At 45.1% G+C, this 22,530-nt stretch overlaps 1 protein-coding gene across 1 annotated transcript in view; it reads right to left on the bottom strand.

Moving 5' to 3' along the window:
- PPEF1 (protein phosphatase with EF-hand domain 1) overlaps window positions 1-5,498 on the bottom strand; it is a 384,922-nt gene extending 379,424 nt beyond the window's left edge. The window contains exon 1 of the mRNA XM_086933308.1: window positions 5,391-5,498. The gene's annotated coding sequence lies outside the window, so the exon portion shown is untranslated. The remainder of the gene's footprint in view (window positions 1-5,390) is intronic.
- Window positions 5,499-22,530: the final 17,032 nt, after the last annotated feature.

The following is a 22,530-nucleotide window of genomic DNA, read 5'->3' as shown; positions in this document are numbered from 1 at the left end:
AACTTACTAAAGAGGTTCAGGAGGGAAGGATGGCTGGCCCGTTCCAAGAGTGGCCGTTACATAATTTGATTGTTTCACCGGTTGGTGTTGTCCCGAAGAAGGAGTCGGGACAGTTTAGACTCATCCAACACTTATCGTGGCCTGAGGGGTCATCTGTTAATGATTTTATTGACCCGGAGGTGGTGTCGGTCTCCTACTCTTCGGTTGACGTGGCCATGTCACTTGTTGTGACCGCGGGCACAGCCGCTGAGATGGCCAAGTGTGACATCAAATCTGCTTTCAGGCTGTTGCCTGTCCACCCGGACGATTGGTGCCTTTTGGGTATACAATTCGCAGGTAATTGGTACGTGGACAAGGCTCTACCGATGGGCTGTTCAATATCATGTGCTCTGTTTGAGTGTTTTAGCACTTTCCTGCAATGGTACTTTTCCCATCAGTCCGGTCATTCCCTGGTGACACATTACCTTGACGACTTTTTCTTTGTCGGATCCCCGGGCTCCGCGGAGTGCCAGACCGCTCTGGACACATTCCATGGGCTCATGGAGGATCTGGGAGTTCCTTTAGCTCCGGAAAAGACAGTGGGCCCTACTACGGTCCTTTCCTTCTTGGGTATTGAAATTGATTCTGTACTTATGTCGGCTCGCCTGCCCGAGGACAAAAGGGTCAACATGGTGCAACTGCTGGAGTCAATGTTGTCTAAGAGGAAAGTGTTGGTGAAAGAGATTCAAGTGCTTTTGGGTCATTTGAATTTTGCTTGCAGAGTTGTGAGAGCGGGCAGGACCTTTTGTAGAAGACTGGGCAGGGCTTTAGCAGGACATCACTTGCCCCACCATCGTGTGCGTTTGTCTGCTGGTGTTAAAGAGGACTTGAGAATGTGGAAGTTTTTCCTGAATTCTTTCAATGGTGTTCCCTTGGTCAGAGACGTTGATTTTCAGTGGGATGTACAGATGTTTTCTGATGCGGCTGGCAGTGATGGTTTTGGGCTCTACTGGAATGGTAAATGGTGTGCGGAACGTTGGCCGGATGAATGGTTGAATGGTGGTCGCAGCATCACTTTCTTGGAATTGTTCCCTCTATTGGTGGCCTTGACACTGTGGGGGGAGGAATTGGCACACAAGAGGGTGCTGTTTCGTGTGGATAACATGGCTGTTGTAGAAGTGGTGAACCGACAGTCTGCCAGAGACGAACAGGTGTTAAAACTTATGAGAGTTTTCGTTCTGGGTTGTTTGAAACACGACATTCATGTTCGTGCCTTACACATTCCTGGCGTGGACAATGACATTGCGGATGCTCTGTCTCGTTCACAGTGGGGGAGATTCCGTGGACTGGCGAGGGACGCAGACAGATCCCCAACTCCGATGCCGAATCATCTTTGGCGCGTAGGCGAGGTCGGGTCGTACAATTGGTGGTAGGTTCTTTGTCTGTGTCTACGCGTTCTGCTTATTCCTTGGCTTGGAGGGAATTCCTGGAATCTGGTGCTGTCAGAAGGGAGGATCTGTCTCGGCGGTCGGACGATGTGGTCAATTTCATACTGGACCTTATGGATAAGGGCCTCACCAAAGTAACTATCGCTGGGAAGCTAGCGGGTATTGCTTTTATGGGGAAGTTGTTATGGGGTTACCCCCCGTCAGCGGGGGAGATTGGCAGGAGGATGCTTGAGGGCTGGGCCAGGGAGCAGGGACATGTTGGTAGATCCAGGGCTCCCCTCTCTTGGCAAGTGCTTGCCAGATTAATCACAGTCCTGCCTATGGTATGTTTGGATGATTTTGAGGCATGTGTCTTCTCAATGCTTATGGCATTTGTGTTTTTTGGAGCCTTTAGGGTCTCGGAGTTGTTGGGGTCCAAACATAAGGGTGGTTTACATTGGAAGGACGTTTTTTGTTATGATGAGGGTGTTCATGTCTGGTTGTCCAGCTCTAAAACGGATCAGACGGGTAAGGGAAAAGGTGTGTGGTTACAGGCGCGTGCTCCAAGGCTCACTTGCCCTTTATTGCTGGCGCGGCGCTGGCGTTCATTATGTGGGGGTGGTGATGAGGCTCTTGTCTTCCAACATATTAATGGCACCCCTGTCACAACTTATCAGTTAAGGATGGTTTTACGCAAAGCTCCACAACACATTGGTCTCGATAGCAATCTATATGGGACCCATTCTTTCCGAATAGGTGCAGCCACTGAGGCCTTTCACAGAGGTTGGACTGAGAGGGATATTATGCGGTTGGGGCGTTGGTCTTCTAATTGCTTCCAGCGTTATGTGAGGAGCTCGGCAGAGGAAGCGCTGGCGTCCTCCTCTTAGTCATGTTTTCTAATTGTCTTTTCTTTTTCAGGATCCGTTGCTGGACCTCGCTCCCCAGTGGTAACGGTTTGGATAGTGGGGCATTCCTTCGTAAAGTGGGCCAGAGTCCAGGCGGCACGAAGCTACTTTGGAGAACAACTTGTTTTTAATGATCGAATGTTTAACATTGTATGGAAGGGTAAAGGTGGGATGCTCTGGAGAGAGGTAATCCCTTGTTTGAACAATAACATGGTGGGCGGTTTATGCCCGGATATTTTGGTTATTCATTTGGGAGAAAATGATCTTTGTGCCACGAAAGGAGTTGTTTTATTGCGTGCTATGAAACGGGATTTAGGCCTCATCAAGGAGCTTTGGTCTGGGTGCCATGTTTTCTGGACAGAGTTGATACCGCGTAGGACATGGAGAGGGGCGGTGAACCCCAGAGCTGTTGATAGGGCCAGGAAGAAGGTGAATTCAGAGGTGTCTCGTTGCTGCAGGGAACTTGGTTTCAGCAGGATCTCGCACAGGGACATCAAATTTGAGTCAGTTGAGTTTTTTCGGGATGATGGAGTCCATTTGTCACGGGTGGGTATGGATCTTTATCTATTGGAGCTTCGTGAGGCGTTAGCACGGGCATTGGCTCTGCAGCGTTGATCCCCCTATCTGTTCTGTTCGTTTCGCGTGTTGGGGGGCAGAAAGGGAGGCGTTGTGTGTTACCCCCCCCCACCTGCCTACCTTTCTGGGTGGCGGGGTTTTTGTGTATCAGTACGGTTTTAGGCAGATTGTTGGTTGAATTTTCGTTAGAGTATTTCTTTGACTGGGGCCGGGGTATGTTGGTCATGGTTTGACCGTTCAGTTTGTAAAGGGGGTATCTGCAGGAGTGCAGGGTCAGGCAGGGCCGATGATTACGGAAGACATGACCAAGGTTATTTCAGTTGTGGTTTGACGAATAAAGTTTTAATGATGACGTATGTTTTATCTATGATGAAATGTTTATTGATGACGTAATGTTTTATTGATGACGTAATGTATAATGATGTTATAATGATGTTATAATGTTTATTGATGTATTGTGGGGAGGGCCCAAATATGTTAGGGGTGGGGGTTGGGGGCCCGAGTGGTTAGTTATTTATTTATTTAGCGAGGTTTAGTTTTGTAAGGCGTTTTGCCAAGGTTGGTATTTGTAATGTGCACCTGTTTCCTAATAAAGCGGCCTTTTACACACACAAACAATTTTGGTCTACTTTTCTCTCACCCCTCGCCCTCCCTCCCAAGGGGGGCTTGGGGGAGGGAGCCGACCGACGGGAGGTCTCCTCCCCCGGGCGGTTTGGGAGGGCTGCGAGGGGTTATTTCCAGAAGTTGCCAGAATGTTCTAGTTTTTGGGCTGGTCTAGTAGGACCAGCCAGCCCAAGTATAAATCCCCCCTTTCCCGCTAACCGCCACCATTTTAGGTTTGGTGACCTGGTGGCTAGGCCTTTAGCTTTTTTGTCCCACCCTCCCTCCCAATTTTTTACACGGTCTTTATTTCCCCTCGCTCCCTCGTTTCTTCGCCCCCTTTTGGGGTTTTCTGTTCCTTTTTTCTTTTTCGAAAGGCTGTTTTTCTGGGTTTCCGGTGTGCAGGGGTTTTTTCTTGTACTTGTATTTGTCGCTAGGAGCAGGTGCTGTGCGGGGTTTTTGTGTATCAGTACGGTTTTAGGCAGATTGTTGGTTGAATTTTCGTTAGAGTATTTCTTTGACTGGGGCCGGGGTATGTTGGTCATGGTTTGACCGTTCAGTTTGTAAAGGGGGTATCTGCAGGAGTGCAGGGTCAGGCAGGGCCGATGATTACGGAAGACATGACCAAGGTTATTTCAGTTGTGGTTTGACGAATAAAGTTTTAATGATGACGTATGTTTTATCTATGACGAAATGTTTATTGATGACGTAATGTTTTATTGATGACGTAATGTATAATGATGTTATAATGATGTTATAATGTTTATTGATGTATTGTGGGGAGGGCCCAAATATGTTAGGGGTGGGGGTTGGGGGCCCGAGTGGTTAGTTATTTATTTATTTAGCGAGGTTTAGTTTTGTAAGGCGTTTTGCCAAGGTTGGTATTTGTAATGTGCACCTGTTTCCTAATAAAGCGGCCTTTTACACACACAAACAATTTTGGTCTACTTTTCTCTCACCCCTCGCCCTCCCTCCCAATGCTGGCATGCACACACTGTATGTATCACTCCTCCGATGGACTCTCAAAAATAAAATGCGCTTCAGTTCTTTCATTGAAGCAAAATGTGAGGAAATGTTATCGCAAGACACGGTACACTTACAGTAAAAAGTTGTTTTGAAACAAAGTAGACGGAAACATACTACCAGAGCTACACTGAGTGCATTACTTTGGAACTAGAGTACAGGGGTAAAAAAGAGCAAAAGAGAAACTGAGAGTTACAGAGATGCCAAACTTTCGCCATATCACAGATGTTTGGAATCACAGCCAACCGGGGCAAAATGAATCTCTTCGGTAATAGATCAATTCATTGCGCTGTAAATATTGGGAGTTTTTGCAGATGTGGTGCGCTTAACCTCGCGAGGCGAGGCGACCAGACCGTCTCGAGCCATTCCGGAAACGGTTTCCCTGCCCTGTGATGATGCACCTGCTGTTGCCTTTCCCTTGTCAACGATCTCCCGCCTTCACTCCAGTCCATCTTTGAGCGCCCCGCCCCTTCCTTTACTGGGTCCTGTATTCCTCTCCCAAAGTCAGTGTTTTACCGTTGCCAAGACAACCCTCCTAGTGCCCATCCCTCGTGCAAAAACAAATACCACAGACACGGTACGTGAACGCCCTGGCACGGTGGACACAGCAGACTGTGCGATGCACAGTGCCTGTGAGGTAGTTAGTTTTATGTACAGATTCTGCAACAGGCACCATCCGCGAGGAGTAACATATGTTAGAACTCGTAGGATGTGAATCTGCACTCGATTTCTAAACCTGACTACTTTCGATTCCTGTGCCCCCCAACATCCCCTCCCCCACCCCCAACACACGACTCTTCATTTACGCAATCCATGTTCCGTGGCATATGTACTGTTTGCATTCAGACGCTTACCAGCCAAACCAAATCCAGCACCATACCTGTTTGCCAACGTTGCCAAGGGGCCCCACACCCCCTGCGGTCGGGTCTGCAGAGACGGTGCACGGGGCGCCGAGCCATCCCGCCGCCGGTGCCAGCCTGAGCAGAGAGAGGGTCTGATTTACAGCGGGCTGAGGGAGGGCAGCGTCTCTCTTCCCTTTCACACCGGCGCAGCTGCAGCGCCGGCCCATTGATGCCGTCGCCATGCAGCGGAGGCGTGAGAGGGGGGTGACTGGACTCACAGAACGCTGGACCGGCAGAAGAGGACTAGAGAGTGGCACATGGACAGCAGGGAGGAACCACAAGCAAAATGAGAGCGTTAAAGAAGGGCAATGCTTTTAATTGCATCACTGTACCTGTCTATGAAGCAATATATAAATTGACAAAAGAAAGTAAAGTCCACATAGGGCATATGGGTGCAAAGCATATTTATATTATAACTTATATATTAGTTAACTTATATTCAATAAAATATGCAAACATTTCGGGCCTTATTTACAAGGAATTAACACAGTGCGGTGCCGCAAGCCATTTGGCTGCGCCCTGCTGCGTTAATTCCGAAGCAAACGAATATGTCATATCTACAACTATATGACAGATCCCTTTGCTCTCACCTGTGCTAGCGCACAATTAGCTGCCATGAACCAACGCAGACACCCTTGGACCATGCTGCATAAGTGCCTGCGTCAAGGGGGTGATAGTATTTGTGCAGGATGGGACACCTTCCTGCACAAAACCAATCACAAGAGGGGATTTCGTCTTCACGTATGCAGCACGCATAGAAAGAGGAAAAAAATGAGTAGAAATGAAAACATTTCTCCTCGTTGTGCCTCCCTACACCTCGTGTAGCATTCTATCGCATTTCCAGGTTTACGATTTCTTGTAAATCTGGAAATGCGACAGCAGCTATGGGTGTTGCTTGTGAACACCCACAGCAACACCCATGGCAGGACCCTTTCACGCAAAGTGTTGCGTGTAAAGGGGCCATATTTACAAGGACTTGAAAAGCCATGCAGGGTGGATTTACGTGTCCTTATAAATATAGGACAGCAGGTTTCGCCACCAGTGCGTCACAAAAAGTGACGCAGCGCAAGGGGCTTGTAAATAAGCCCCTACATTTTCAATCAATCCTAAATCTCTATTTACAGTACTCCATTTTAAAACAATAATAAAAACACAATAAAAGGTTAAAATAAGTGCATGTGCTAAGAAGCAACTAGCAATTCAATATCAAATTGGGCAAGTAATCAACAGAATAGTTCTCTTTGAATATGCAGTCAAACCATGTTTAAGAGTTAAAAGTAGCTGGCCATCCTAAGCTAGAGAATATCTCTAACCAGGCCAAATTATTCTAGCCTAGACTTTTAGGCCCTTCGTTTCCTTATTAGCCCCACTGAGAAGAGTTAGTTACTTATGGTAAAAACAGTGTGAGTGGATGTGTAACTCTTCAATAAACGTGAGGCCTCCATATGCCTCCGGATGCCAAGACATTTACACAATGGACGTATCCATTTCTCTCTGGGATTTTCATAAACTGGGCAGAAGAACAGCACGTGGGATAGGCTTTCAGAGGCTGACAAGGAGCACAAAGTTCAAACAGTCGAGGGAGCATCATTGCTGCCAGCATTCCATAATGTGGTAAATGTCCCAATTGTGAGTGTGTCATAACAGAATTTTAAATATAGGGATTTTCACATTTGCAGCAATTGGATGTCTAGAAATACTTCATAACAACCGTGGCTTATACCATTAAGCCAACTCCCTCTTCCTGCATTCCAGATAATTCCCCCAAAACTCCAGAATCCTAACAAAAGATAACATTGTGAACCGAATGGTTCATTACCCATGCAACATACCTCTCCCCTTAACAACAACACACAAAAGAAGATAAAACAAACAAAACATGGAAAAAACAATAGTAAAAAACAAAAAATGCGCCCTACATACCCAGTATATGCAAACTTAATCACAACGCATACGCAAGAGCTAAAAACACACAAAATAAGGAAACTTCTCAGGCACCTGTCTCATCCTGGTATTTCAATGCTCAATTCCTCATGGTGCACAGCCAGAGATCCAACATTATTGGAAACAACTATGTCAGAACACCCACATCTTGGCCCAGTTATAGGCTCATCTCTTGCATACCATCTTGAAAAACTGGCACATCTCATCCTAACATATACAAGAACATATCTCCGCTCCCCCACTTCACTGCAATCTACCACCAAACAGGCACCACACAGCCATGAAACCCTCTTCAGATTCCAGATGTTGCTTCCTTGTACCCTCACAACTTTGCCTGAAAGCTTCAACAACCCCGAAAGGAGCCAGACAATCCTTTCTCAGCAATCCTAGGGTATTTAATCCTGACCCATTCACTCACTTAGAATGGTGGTGGCAAGACTTACTTTTATTCTTACCAACATACTGTTTCTTCTTGTGTTGTATACATCAACACGTTTACGATTCTTACCAAAGTGACCCTCATTTTTTACCCCACAATATTTCAAATGCCACCCGGGAATACGTTTAGAACACAACTAACGTCCTGTTAATATTTCAAATTGCGATAAACCAGTAACAGAAGTTGGAGAAATTCTATATATTAACAGTCACTTGCAGCGGCTTCCACCATGGTAGCCCACTCTTTAATGGTAGCTTTGTAGATTCTTTGACCACTCAATTAAATATTTCAATTTGCCCGTTTGTCTAGAAATGATAATTGGATACATTTGTGCACAGTGCCACACTTAGTAATGAATTTACAAGGTGCCAGATGCACTAACATTAGGAATAGCGATTCCCTAATTGCGATGAACTCCAAATCACAATTAGGAAATCGCTATTCCTAATGTATGAATATTCAAATTCTAAAATAGCGATTCTTGTAGGTCGCAGATTGACCTACCTCATGAATATAAATGAGATAAGTCGCAATTTGTAATCAATTAGGAATGACAAAAGACACACAAACGCTGGACGGAATGCTGAATGAATCATACATTCTCCCCAGGTCAAAAGATCTGGGTTAAATTCATCGTTATTTTGCTGACCATGCCACCCCAGTTCGACCCAGCCATATGTAAATCAGTCTTGACCCTGCTCCTCATGGGAACAGTCCAGCCGGAACTGATAAGCCATGTTCCCCCTGGATAAGCAACAAGCATCCTGGGATCGGTTTCGGTGTATCACCCCTCATTAGCCAGGCTAGCTTGAGTGCAGTGGCACAGTGAGCCCGCGACACATGTCTAGGCATGCAGTGCACTTAATGGGAGAAAGCAAAAGACAAACAAATGATGGATGGAATGTGGAACAAATCAAACATTCATCCCCAGTTAAGAGATCTGGGTTAAATCCATCGTTCTTTTGCTCACCATATCACCCCAGTTTAGAACCAGCCATATGCAAATCAGTCATGATTCTGTTCCTCATGGGAACAGTCCAGCCCGAACTGCCAAGCCAGGTCCTCCCTGGGCCACAAACAAGCATCCTGGGACTAATTTCGGGCTATCACCCCTCATCAGCCTAGTCAACTTGAATTCAGTGGCACAGTGAGCCCGAGACAAACATCTGGGCAACAACCCCAGAGCACTAATAACATAATCAAATGTTCATGCACACGTCAAGCATTCAAATCCTCAATAGTTAAGGCTACTTTATATTCTTCACCCACATCATCTCCATTGCCCTCTCTGCTTGAGGAAATCATGACATGCAATCTGAATGTATTTTGACCCTACGGTAACATATTTCATAGTAGACTGGAATGACTGGAGTTTTGCCACCAGATGCACCAAACATGCTAGTAAACTCCTTCCCCCTCCTGGTGATAAGACACCCACCAACGGTGTATGGTCAGTTCTCAACATGAAAGTGGTAACTACAAAAATTAGCTGAAAAGTTCAGACCCCTATGTACAAGCGAGCAGCTCTTTTTCAATAGTAGAATAGTTGGATTTAGACTCTTATACAGATATAGAGGCATGCAACACCACCCATTCACTATCGCAAACAACTTCAAGAATGGTGTCAATGCACCAAAAGATTCTTTAATTCTGTAGATGCATACTGTTCATGATGCCCCCACTCAAACAAGGTTTTCTTCCTAAACAAGTGTCTCAAAGGTTGAACCAAAGTAGCATAGTTTCATACAAATTTCACGTAGAACTCAGTTGAGCCAATAAATTACATCAACTGATCCTTGAATTGGGGAAGCGGGTCATCCATAATCGCACAAATGTGATTCTGTTTAGGCTCTTTTTTACACTTCCAAGTTTCTATTATTTTAACACCTTGGCTGCTAGGTGTTTTCCCCCTCCTATGCTGGAAATTGCTTTTTTACTTTATTTATGACGAGCTCAGCTCGTCATCAGCACAGCTCAACTGTGCATCATGACGAGCTGAGCTCGTCATCAGCATCGAAAGGGTTAAAGAAAAACAAAATCACATGCAGCAGTTGTGATACGGAATTCAAGGCCACTTGTATCTAAATTTGAGTCCTTATATAAGCAGAGAAAGTAAGTATAATCCAGTACGAAAACAAAGGAAAAAAGGTCTTATAGTCATGGTAATTTGTTGCGGATACACTGATCATTAAGGGGGTTATTTCGATGTCAGGCGTAATTCTTTACATCCGAAGCCGACTCGGTATTGGGACCGACCAACACTCGGTCGACAGTCCCGACCCGCCTATTATGATGCGACCGAACACTGTTTGGTCGCATTCAACTTTTCTCAATGGGAACTCGTGTTACGGCTGTTATCCGGTTGTAACATAGGCTTCCATTGAGAAAAGGGAGGTACATTTCATCCCTGCACCCCGTGGCAGGCACCTCAAGGTGCCTATTATTTATCAAAGAAGGGGAGGGAGTATGTAGGGGCTATTTCCACTTATCAGAAGTGGAAGGTCCAGCACAACCAGGTGCCACAAGCAAATATTCAAAAAGAAGTTGTGGTGCTGTTCCTCGTAAAGAAGTAATGCCAGTCACTAAAGAATTGGAGACCACTGCATCTCGCTATGAGGTACAGGGGAAATCCATATGTTGAATTGTAATGCCCTCACACACCCTTGCAGGTGTCATGCTTCATCATTTGGGCTGCTCCTCGTTGGGTCGGCGGTGCAATACCCAACGGGCTTACCTCAAAGAGGGGTACTTTACTGGAGATCTTTTTCCAACAGCCGTTAGGTGAAGTGCGGGTATGGGGACAGGACAAGTGTGTAGACGTGGTAGTGAGTTAAAATTGGGGCTGGGAGTACCTGAAAACGATTTTTATTCTGGGGGTCTCCTGCCTCAGTTAAAAGCAGTGTAGCTGACAACCCTGGGGTGTAATGTCCCCTGCTATTGTGTCAGAGATTAAGAATTATTTATTAGACGGTCAACATGTTTCACGTGTATGTGTCTATTGACTCACAATTCTTCAGGACCAAAAAATGAACTGTCTACACTGTGATGTATGCGTGTTCATCAGTAGCTAATGTTGTGCATCTCAGACAAAATTTAGAACATTGCTAAAGTCTCAGTATACCTGTGGTGCACTGGAACTGCCTAGAAGTCTCTAGAGTCCAGGCATCAACAGTACCCGGTAGTCAACACATCAGGCTAGGTCTCCCTTAAAAGTGGAGGTTTGGTAGACCTGTGTGGCTCCTTACGACCTACCCACAGTGTGTACGAATCGCCCTTACCTGATGTGGACCATACGAATCGCTTCCTCATACCTCGGTCCGGATCGTACTCGTCAGGTCGTACAGCATGTTTACGAATGGTACGGTTCACTGTGAGGGTCGGTGTCGTACGTTTTCTCCCTTGCAATTCGTACTGTTCGCGACGATTCGGACGGATTGACGAGATACGGATCCTACTACGCGATTCGGATGGACGTGTACGATTCATACGGAGAGGGCTCCGGATACGATTCGGACGGATGTTTTTTTTCCCGAATCGGAATCGGCCCCTTAGTGTAGCATCTGTCAGACAATGAGAGAGTTCCAATATGTCCAAAAATGTGGGGTTCAGTTGAAGGATTCATCCCAAGTCTGAAAATGTCTAGCTAAAGCTATAGGTGAGCATGCTGCAAATGTTCCTGCCCTTAAACCAAAAACATTGAGGTGTGGGATATCTTGAAGATTTGTCAGCCTTTTTATTGAGCAGGTGCTGTATATGCAATTAAAATGTTAAGAATTAATCAACGATGAAGGGTTTCCAGAGCTTTGAAGGGTGTGGACAGAGTACAAAGCCCCTCTGGGGTAATTGCGTGATCAGGGAGCTGGTATATGTGCTGATCTCTTATCCTGGTATCCCTCAACAGGTAGTTGATTATAGTCTATCAGTGCTGAGACCTCTTCTCTGCCCAGTCTGTAGACTCCTCTTCTTGACTTCTTGACGGTCCAAGTGAACAAACCTGTGACCTCACCAGCTTCACAAAAAACTTGAATCACTGGGGTGGGGGGTGGGGGGGGGGGGGCAAAGGATTTGCATGATCTATGTTTTATTAATTTGATTGAATAATTGATATTTGTAAAGCACAATCATGCCCCTAACCAATGCATACGCGAGAAACAAACTGAATTTTTTAATGCGAGTATTCAATCAATACCTTTTCATAATTGTGGATATTTTAACAGATATCCTCATATGGGTCAGCAGTGCAGGATCAGGGGTTGAACTGCATATGTGTGGTGGCATGTGCTGTGTGTCTTAACACCTTCAATGCTACAGTGATTCATCTTGGATGCTGCACTCCCTTGAAATCCATTGTTCATGACGAGCTGAGCTCGTCATGAGCACACGAGCAGTGTACTGCATGACGAGCTGAGCTCGTCATGAGCATGGAAGGTGGTAATACTGCCCTCACTCACACAGTTGTGTAGATTACAGTCACTTTAAACATTCATTGTTTCTGTTTTTGTGTTGTGTTTTTTCTTCCCCCTACCCTATTGCTCCACCCCAGGTGTTGGCTGCGCAGGGTGTTTTGAAGCAGCCCTATGATGAAGTATGTCACACAACTGTGTGAGTGAGGGCAGTATTAAGACACACAGTACGTGGCACCACATATATGTAGATATTTTACCACTCCCTACTCCTTCAGGTGTTTAAAAGTATTGTCTGGGGGTCCAGAGTAGGAGAGTCCGTTACCCTCACCCCTCCTCTTCTGTGTGAATAGTTGACCCGCATATGACACGTCACGCTATTCTTGAAAAGAGTAAAAGAGCTAGTCATGAGGTGCTTTGTGTGGAGAGTATTCGAGATCGCAGGTAGAATGTATTTATTTCGAGTTTTAAATAGCGCAAACTTGACCTAGGGTATCAGAGCACTTTACAGAGTATGCATAGCAACATTGCAAACAATATACGAGGAGAATAATAAAAGAAATAGGTATACATAGTAATATATATAAACAATATAGGACTAGATGGGTGAAATAGTTCATAGGTGCCCCCGAAAGAATGTCCCAGGGCAAAAATCTTCTTCATTTGAGAAGGACAAGGGCTTTGCTTCCTCTTGTTAAAGATAGTAAGTTTGCCAGGTAGTTTGGCGTATACATATGCAACGCCTTACAGGTGTTATATGTAATAATTCTTAATGCTCATATTATTTTTAAAATGGAGGGCTAATTTACAATATTTTGATGCGTGGCAGCGTAGCAAGTCTTCTTGCTGCGCTGCCATGCGTCAAAATAAAAGGGCAAGAATATGCGGTATCTACAAGATATGGTGCATTCCCGTCCTTCTCCCTTGCGCCGGCGCACAAACAGCAGCCATGCACCAGCGCAGACACCCTTGTGTCATTTTGCAAGGGTGCCTGCGATGTAGGGATGATTGTTCTGTGCAGGAAGGGACACCAACAATCATTAAAGGCATTTTCCTCTTTCTATGTGCGCTGCATTCTGCAGTAATTTAATATCGATTTTTTAAAATATAGAAAGTCAAAATATCGAAGTATATAATATAGGAATTAAAATATGTAGAATTTTTAATATTATCGAATTTTTTAAAGTGTTTTGTATGTTAGTATATAAGTGAAAAGTGTATATTATTTTTGTAATTTATTTTAAGTAATGAATTTTATGGTATTTACATTTTGCGTAATTTAATTCTGTAGCGGGTTGTGGGTGTATAGGGGAATAGGGTGGGAAGTAATTTAATTATATTAAATAAAATATTAATTTTTAGAAATTACTAATTATTTTTTATTTAATTTTGCGTTTTAGTTCTGTAGCGGGTTGTGGGTTTATAGGGGAAAAGGGTGGGAAGTAATTTAATTGTAATTAATTAAATATTTTTATTTATTTATTGGTATTCATTTTAAATTAATTGTTAATTAATTTTTAATTGGTAATTAATTTGTATTAATTGATTAATTGATAATAATGTTAATTGTATTAATTTATTTTCTGTAGTGGGTTGTGGGTTTATAGGGGAATAGGGTGAGAAGTAATTTAATTGTAATTAAGTAAATCATTTTTATTTATTTATTGGTATTGATTTTTTTTATTGTTTATTAATTGTTAATTGTTAATTAGTTTTTATTAATTGGTAATTAATGTGTATTAATTTATCAATTGATAATTACGATAATTGTATCAATTTATTTTCTGTAGCGGATTGTGGGTTTATAGGGGAATAGGGTGGGAAGTAATTTAATTGTAATTAATTACATCTAAAAAATACTTTTTGCGTATTGATAATTAATTTACTGTTAATTAATTATTAATTGATATTAATTTTTATTATTAATTAGTTTTTGTTATTGAAAATCAATTAGTTGTTAATTAATTATGAATAAGTAATTCATTTTATTAATTGGTATACATTTTTATTATTAATTAGTTCTTGTGATTGAAAATTAATTAGGTGCTAATTATTTATGAATAGGTAATTAATTTTAATGACAAATATTTATTTGTTTAATTATTACATAATATTACATTGGCAATTAATTTTAATTAATGTTTTATTGGTATTGATATTTAATTTATTTTATTAATATATGAAATCATTACTTTCCCTACTGTTAAATTCACTAGAGTGGGAATAGTAATTTTTACCCCTACACTATCCAACGCTTTTCCTACTGTTGCACTCTCTGGAGTGATAATAGTAATTTTTACCCCTACGCTATCCAACGCTTTCCCTACTGTTGCACTCTCTGGAGTGGGAATAGTAATTTTTACCCTCCCGCTATCCAACGCTTCCCTACTATAGCACTCTCTGGAGTGGGAATAGTAATTTTTACCCTCCCGCTATCCAACGCTTTCCCTACTGTTGCACTCACTGGAGTGGGAATAGTAATTTTTACCCTCCCACTATCCAACGCTTTCCCTACCGTTGCACTCACCGGAGTGGGAATAGTAATTTTTACCCTCCCACTATCCAACGCTTTCCCTACTGTTGCACTCACTGAAGTAGGAATAGTAATTTTTACCCCTACGCTATCCAACGCTTTCCCTACTGGTGCACTCACTGGAGTGGTAATAGTAAATGTTACCCTCCCGTTATCCTACGGTAAAAATATTGTATATTTTTTATTAATATTATGTTAATATATATATATATATATATATATATATATATATATATATATATATATATATGTATTAAAAAAAAACGTATGTTTTTTTAACCTAAATTAATTATTTAATAATTTTAAGGTTATTTAAGTATTTGTAAGTAAGTTTTAGGTTATTATATTTATTATTTCATTCATTTTAAATAAATTTTAAGACATTTAAAAAAATTCGATATTTTGACTAACTATGGCCTAGATGTATCAAGCCGTTTGCGAATCGCAAAGGCCGAAATTTGCAGAATTTCGGCCTTTGCGAATCGCAAACGGTCTATTTGCATGTTTTGGCATGCATCAAAAATTCGCAACTTAAAGAATCTCAAAAATTTGCGATTCCTTATTTTGCCATAGCATTTAAGGAATCGCAATTTTGCGATTCCTTAAATGCTATGTATGTAGCATTTTTCAATTGCAAATTTTGGTTAAGAAATCGCAAATTAACACCAACTTGTAGTTGATGTTAATTTGCGAATTCTTTTAAAAATGCACAATTTGGCATTTTTGAAGGTGGCATGTGACGCACACACATGCGCCATATGCACACACATGTACATTTCAGGGGTGCAGCAGGGTGTCTTTGAGGCACCCCTGCACCCTTGAAATTATTCTCAATTTGCGATTAGCAAATTGCGAATCGCAAATTGAGATTAATTTCACAATCATTCCTATGGGCCTCCTGGCCCATAGGAATGAATGGGAAATTATTCCTTAATTGCGAATTCGCAAATTGCGAATTCGCAAATAAGGAGATTAAGAAATCACAAAAAAATAGCGATTTTTTACATACATCCCATTTTGCGATATCTAAATAGCGATTCCTTAAAAATCGCTATTTAGAAATCGCAAAATGGAATCTTGATACATCTGCCCCTATATTTTTTTTAAACGATATTTTTGATTCGATATTTTTGTACTTACCTGTTTGTAGATAGGAATTGAATATTTTTGCATTCTATATTTTTTCTTCGATACTTTGGTAATTCTATGTTTGTGTATTCGATATTATGTCAGTGATCCAAGCCGTCGTTATTTGGGGCCTGCTTTGTGGCATTCGGTGTGGGTCAGTGTCAGTGATGTAAGGGATCGTGAAGTAAATTATTTTGCTTCAAGATGCGCTGTCTCTGATTTGCCTTGGTATTGATGTGCTTATTTTGTAGAAAAGTAACTGGAGAGGCCCAAATCTTTTCTTAGAATCCCACCACCGAGGCTCGCAGAGCCCACCAGCCCCTGGAGATGCCCCAGGGTGACAAACAGCTCTATACAAGATTGATTGATTGATTGATTGATTGACCACCAAGCGCTGACGAATATTACGGTACTAAAAACCAAGGCTGCCTAGATTTGACTCTACTTAATCCCTCTGCATTCCACCTCCATATCTTGCTTGTCACTTTTTCTGACTCTTCAAGATGGCTTCTTGCTTAGGTAGACCAATGAACTGGCAAATGCTGGCACAACCTGTTAAACGTTCGCCAACGTGATTTTCGAGGTCAAATCCCAGAAAAGCTAGCTGTGCTTTGTATCTTTCAGAGGTCCGTAAAAGGGTACCGTGATAGTCTGCAGAAGTGTTTCGTAAAGTGCTATATAAAAAGTACATTTGTGAGGCGTGGCCAAGATGGGAATGGAGTAGAACGAGCTTCGTCTCCCTCTGGATCCCGAGGTAGGGTGACCTGAATTTTAAAGCAAAAAAACGGGACATTTCACAAAAATAGAAGAAGGACTATAGCTTTACGTCAACTGAGCCCACAGAATGACAGCGCTCCTTCGCAGAGAATTACAAAACAGGCAGTAAGAATATATATAACATGCAATTTTTAAACCCAGTAGCTTGCCTGTGAATTAAATTGCTTTCTTGGAAGAACTGCTAACTATCCCTGCTTTGTAAAACATAAAAAACACCTCCCCCTGTTTTTAGTCGACCCTTTCCAAAAACCGGGACATGAGCTACATTTCTCTAAATCTGTCTAAACAGCTGGTGAAAAACAGGGACCGTCCTGGCAAATCCGGGACACCTGGTCACCCTTTCCACAGGGGCCCTATATGCTGTACCGAAGCACCAGGACCTGGTCCCATTGTTCACCCCGCCTGCCTCAGTTTACTGATCACCCCTGGAGCTGGTTAACGGGTCAGCGATTCTGATGCAGTGGTTCCCCTCGGGGAACATGCAGGCATGGACGCCCGACAATGCTACGTTGGGCTGCCATTTATGGGAACACAGTCCAGTCGCGCTGCCCGACCCAGACCTGGGATTGAGCAGCCTCCTGCGATCCAGATCCATCCAGCATCACGGCGAGGCATGGAACTGCTGGGACACTGGGGGGCCTCTGACGAACTTGCCAGCCTGTAGGCCGCATCTGCAGCAAGGTTGCCCCTATCGTGGGGCAACGAACGATGCAGCCACCGGCAACGGACCCACCCCCCACATGGTAAGTGGCAGAGTTGGTGGGGGGCCAAGGATCGTCTGGAGATCGGCAAGTGTGGGACACTCCCTGAGGCTCTGTGAGGTGCTCGTCAGCAGCTACATAGACGTGGGCCCAGGCGGGCATGCAGACTGGCCCGTGGGCCTGCACCGACCTACAGAGGACTTGCCACCTGCGGCTCGGGGACTTTCTAGGTCTCCCTCCTCGGCATCCCTACAGCCTGACTTCAGGGTGAGCCTGAGGCACGGACCAAGCTAACACTTGTGTCTGCCCCCCCACGCCAGCTTGAAGTTGCCCCACAAGGCAGCACCATTCCTGAGGCCTCCCGGCAAGGGACAAACCATTTGTGATGCTGGCCCCAGCCGTATATACGGAAACAGAGGCACATGGGGAGGGGAGAGATTTGGAGTGGGGGCGATGCAGGCTCCCTTGAACTGATACTCCTGCAACTGGCGACTAGGCAGATCTAGCACCACCCTCCTCGACTATGCAGCGCAATCCCCTGAGGAGTCCTGAGGCCTGCTTCTGCCCTTGACACCGGAGCTTCTCCAGCTCACAGCGAGGGACTAATCTTTACTGCTGTGACTCCTCACAGTATATGAACACTCTGAGCACCTACAGAAGGGATTGGCTTGGACTAGGGCTGCAGCGGGACCCCAACAAAATCATATTCCAGCAACTGGTTACTAAGTTGGTGGGGCTCAAATTGGTGCTTTAAGGCCCATCTGAGGGTGAACGTACCCTGTGGTCTGCTCAGGATTGCGCCCCATTGCTGCTGGCCCCACATTAGAAGCGCCCCTCTCCTTCTTGTGCCGGATTCATACATTCATTCCTGCCTGTCCTGCCCGGAGCAGGCGGCTCCACACACCTTCACCTATGGCTCTTTAGCAGGACCGCGAGAAAGATGAGCCCGAACCAATGTATCGAGGTGCCCCAGTATCTGCCCCCTCGGAATCGACCACCCCCACTATGCAATGTCTCAAACCTGCCAAAGAAAGCTCTGTAGCTTCCCTGTGGAACGAGGTCCCAGCAGCAGACATGGAAAACAAAGGAGCACCACCCCATCAGCCTCAATGATATTATTTCCAAAATTGGCTCCCTCAAAATGGATTTCAAGACATGCCTTCAGGACCGGTGCGTAGATGATCTGGAATGAATAGTCGAACAGAGGACCAGGAACTGTTGTGGCACAAGGTAGCGGGGCAAGAGGAACAAAAGGTGGAGTTGCAAGCTAAGCAAGAGGACCTGAAAAATAAGGGTCACTGTAATAACATCCATATACAGGGGGTCTCCAGGGGTGTAGAGGGAAACACTACAGAGCTCCTGTGAGTGATCAGAGGAGACACAGAGGCCCCCGCTGACATTGGATAAGGCTAACCGGGTGTTGCTGGGGCGATCCGACTCAACCCCAGACATCCTAACAAAGGTTCTATTTTTCATTGAAAAGGAATCTATCCTGCAAGCCTCTAGGGGGAAAGCGGACCTGATCATCCGGGGCAATACCATCCCACTCTTCCAAGATCTCTCTCCGGTCACTCTCCACAAGCGGCGTGAATTCAAGCCGATCACAGACAAGTTGAGAGAACTGGAGAACCGCTACCAGTGGGGTCACCCTTTTGCTCTCATGTTTCAGTGGCAACGGAAGCGGCGATCTTTGCGTTCCCTGTTCCAGGGAAAGAAATTGCTGGACATTCCTGATGATGCTTCTGGCAGAGTATCATCCCCACCTAGCGCTTGGACGCCTTCGGGCAACAACTGCGCTCTATAAATCCCCAAGTTTACAAGTTTACCGCAGGAGAGACTTGGGGAGGGGTGGTGCCCAGACTGGAGCATGGTGCAATCAAGCTGACATGAAAAGTGGCAAAAGATAACAAGTTGCAGGAGGCCAAGCAAGACATCATAACCCACTTGCAGAGCCTGGAGAAGGGGCTCTTGCCAACTGCTTCCACAACAGGCTAGTCGTGGCCTTTATGGGACTCATATCTTTACCTATGGACAACAGGACAACACTCACTGCTGAGACTTAGCTTGAATGCTCTAAAATCATTGGATCCCGGCTGAGGCAGACCACAGTTGTCCAGAAGACAACCTTTGCCATTTGCCCATGCCCAACCTATGATCATCTCAACTGACTGCCTTGAGGAGATTGAGACAGAAGACATTGTCTGTGGCCCACCCACCGAGCTTTGCGCCCCCCGGAGGGTGATTATTTATGTGGGATCTGTATGCACCCCCACAGATCTTGACGGAATGCAGAAGTCACTGTTCGGCCCCGTTGGCCCTTTCCTGTTTATTTTTCTGGTTTATGTTGTATTTGCTTATGGTCATGTATCCAATGGGGGGAAGGACCCACCTCTCCATTGATCTGATTTCCACAATATTGCTTGCAGCCCTACATTGCACCGACACCTCTCTTGATCTGTCCTGCCCCCGTAGACAAAAGCCATCTGAGACCAGTGGTCACATCAATCCGCTGCCAACGGGAGTGGCGCTGCCTCGTGCGGGCCACCCTGACCTACACCTGCCAGACCCTCACCCCCAGTTTTACCCTCTGGCTTTGCGTGCCCTCCCCCGCCATGGGACTGACCCCCCACACTAAACTGCTTTCCGTAAACATCTGGGGCATGAACTCTCCTAACAAACGCAGACAGTTTTGGAGATACCTCCTTCAACAAGATCCTGATGTCATCCTTCCCCAGGAGACTCACCTCTTGAGGGTGGAGGGCATGTCACACCTGAAATACCCCCATCACTTCTGGTACCACGCTCCCACCAAACCACTAGGGGTGGCAATTCTGTGCAAGACAGGATTTTGCACCTCGGTTCTGAAGCCCCTTGCGCCACCAATGTGTCACTTTTGGTGACGCACCGGCGGCTCATTTTGCTGCCCCATATTTACAAGGATACAAAAAGCCAACCTGCATGGCTTTTCCTGTCCTTGTAAATAAGGCCCCTTTACATGCAGCACTTTGCTTGAAAGTGGCGTTCCATGGGTGTTACTGTGGGTGTTCCCATGCAACACCCATGGAACCTGACACATTTGCAGATTTATGAGAAATCGTAAACCTGGGAATGCGCCTGAATGCTACACCTCCCCAGGGGAGGCGTTGGGAAGGGCGTAATGAGGAGAATTTTTTTCATTTCTTCTCGTTTTTTTCACCTTTCTATGCGTGATGCATCCTGCAGCACGGATAGGAAAAGGAAATCTCCTCTTGTGATTTTTTTGGGCAGGAAGGTGTCCGTTCCTGCACAAAAACCATCATCCCCGTGACACAGGGATTCGGGTGCCTGCAATGGCGCATGGCAGCTAATTGTGCGCCAGCTCATGGAGAGCAAAGGGTTCCATCATATCATTGTAGATATGACACATCCCTTTGCTTCGGAATTAACGCAGCGCGGCGCAGCCAAATGGCTTGCGGCACCGTGCTGTGTTAACTCCTTGTAAATAAGGCCCTAAATGTCTTGTGGGGCTCCTGCCCCCTCACGATACCCATATTTAATTTACACCACCCCAAACAAGCGCAGGACCTATACATCAGGAACTCCGAGTCCAATTGACGGAGGGGGTGGGAGACGTCATGGTGGGAGGTGACTTCAGTCTGGTGTGGGACCCAAAACGGTATCGAAGCGCGGCATCCTATCAGGGCACAGGCACGATGTCCATCCAGCTTAAGTGCTACTTAGCAGATCTAGGGTTAATCGACGCTTGGCATTATAGACAACCTGGCATACAAGACTACTCGTTTTATTCTCACCTTCACACCTCCTATTCCAGCATTGACTACGTCTTCTTCACACACTACCTCCTTCATAACCTTGAAGCGGTGACTATCTCTGACATCTTCATCTCAGACCATGCACTTGTCGAGCTGGTGGGGTCGGGTGGTCTCGGGACCCATGAAAAAACTATGTGATGGCGTTTCCCCAAGCACCTTCTTAGGGACCCAGTAGACACAGCGGAGATCCATAAGGGGGTTATGGACTACTTTGATTTTAACGCCCTTCGGAATACGCCACCCCATATGCTTTGAGGTGGATTCAAAGCTACTATTAGGGGGGTGGTCTCGATCATTGCTACAGCTAGAGAAAGGAAAGCAAGGCTGATAGAGACAAATCTGGTTGCAGAGATTAAGGCTCTCGAGAGACTCAACCGAACAACAACCTCAAAACGCAACAAACAAAAATTTGCTATGCTGAGGGGACAGCTGAGAGCGCACAGGACCAGCAAAGCAGAGAACTCCCTTCTGGCCCTGAAAGAGAGGTGCTTTGAGGGGGGAACAGGGTTGGTGCCCTTTTGGCCTGAAAATTAGGTTAGCAGCAGGTTAAGGCTCATTTCACCAAAATCTGGACGGATAATACGACCTGGGCAACTACAGAAAGAATTCAAACAGCAGGCCTTTTACGAGTACTACCAAACCTTGCACACATGAGATGTAATTCCTCAGGAGAAGATAGATGCTTATTTGCTGGACTGTAATTGTGACCCAATCGATCCCTGCCACGCTGAGTTCCTTGATGCGACAATTACGGACGCGAAGTGCCACTGGGCCCTCAGTGAGCTGCCGACAAGGAAGACGAAAGGCCCTGACGGCCTGCCTGTTCTCTTTCACAGAATATTCTTTCCTAATCTAAAGGATCTTCTGTTGACCCTGTTCAACTCCTATACCCAGGACACGGGTCTTACACTTAGCATGGAGGTCTCTGAGTTCTCCCTCATTCCCAAACCCATGAAAGACCACACACTCTGTTCCTCCTAATCTACAGGATTTTCTGTTGACCCTGTTCAACTCCTTTACCCAGGACACGGGTCTTACACTTAGCATGGAGGTCTCTGAGTTCTCCCTCATTCCCAAACCCATGAAAGACCACACACTCTGTTCCTCCTACCATGCCATAGCTCTTCTGAACATTGATGTCAAGATCTTTACAACTATCCTGGCCTACAGACTGGACCAATGCCATCCCAGCCTCATAGATCCTGTTCAGGTTGGGTTTATCCATCACAGGCAGGGAGAAGATAATATACTCATGGTTGCCCACCTGGTCGAGAAATGCCACTGGCATAACATCCCAGCTTGTCTTCTCCCGCTAGACGCCGAGAATGTTTTTGACAGAGTAAGTTGGGCTTTTCTTTGGGGGGTCCTGTGTTAGATAGGC

Source organism: Lissotriton vulgaris, chromosome 8 (genome assembly GCF_964263255.1).
Source record: "Lissotriton vulgaris chromosome 8, aLisVul1.2, whole genome shotgun sequence".
Classification (NCBI taxonomy): Eukaryota; Metazoa; Chordata; class Amphibia; order Caudata; family Salamandridae; genus Lissotriton; species Lissotriton vulgaris.
Note: the sequence above shows the minus strand (reverse complement) of the source record. Positions and strands in the feature narration are given on the sequence as shown.